The sequence below is a fragment of the Pseudopipra pipra genome, chromosome 13 (genome assembly GCF_036250125.1).
Source record: "Pseudopipra pipra isolate bDixPip1 chromosome 13, bDixPip1.hap1, whole genome shotgun sequence".
In the NCBI taxonomy this organism is placed as follows: domain Eukaryota; kingdom Metazoa; phylum Chordata; class Aves; order Passeriformes; family Pipridae; genus Pseudopipra; species Pseudopipra pipra.
The window spans coordinates 17937438-17937846 of NC_087561.1; positions in this window are offsets into that span (position 1 = coordinate 17937438).

Below are 409 nucleotides of genomic sequence, written 5' to 3' on the forward strand. Positions count from 1 at the left end.
CCCCCACTGTGTGGGACACCAGCACTCATTGCAAGCACGTGAATTAAAGCAGTTCTTCGGGATCAAGGCTAGGTATCCGTGAGAGGCAGCGCCGTGCTCTGAAATTAAAATACAGGGAAAACCTGATAAACAGGTATTATTAGCTCTGCTGAGTGTGCCAAGCATTAATGTGAAATGCACCTCTGATCCCTTACACCAGTGGGGAGGGCTATTAGCCCATTGAGGGCAACACTGTTGGCCGTACATTTGGAGAGGGAAAAGGGGCTTTTCCCTCAAATATTCCTCGGGAGGAGCATCCCGGGGATTCCAGGAGGGGAATCCTGGGCCGTGCCCGGCGGGCTGTGCCCTCAGCGGTGCCCTCACCCAATATGGCGGCGGTGGCGCGGCGCGGCTCTCGCGAGCCCTGGGC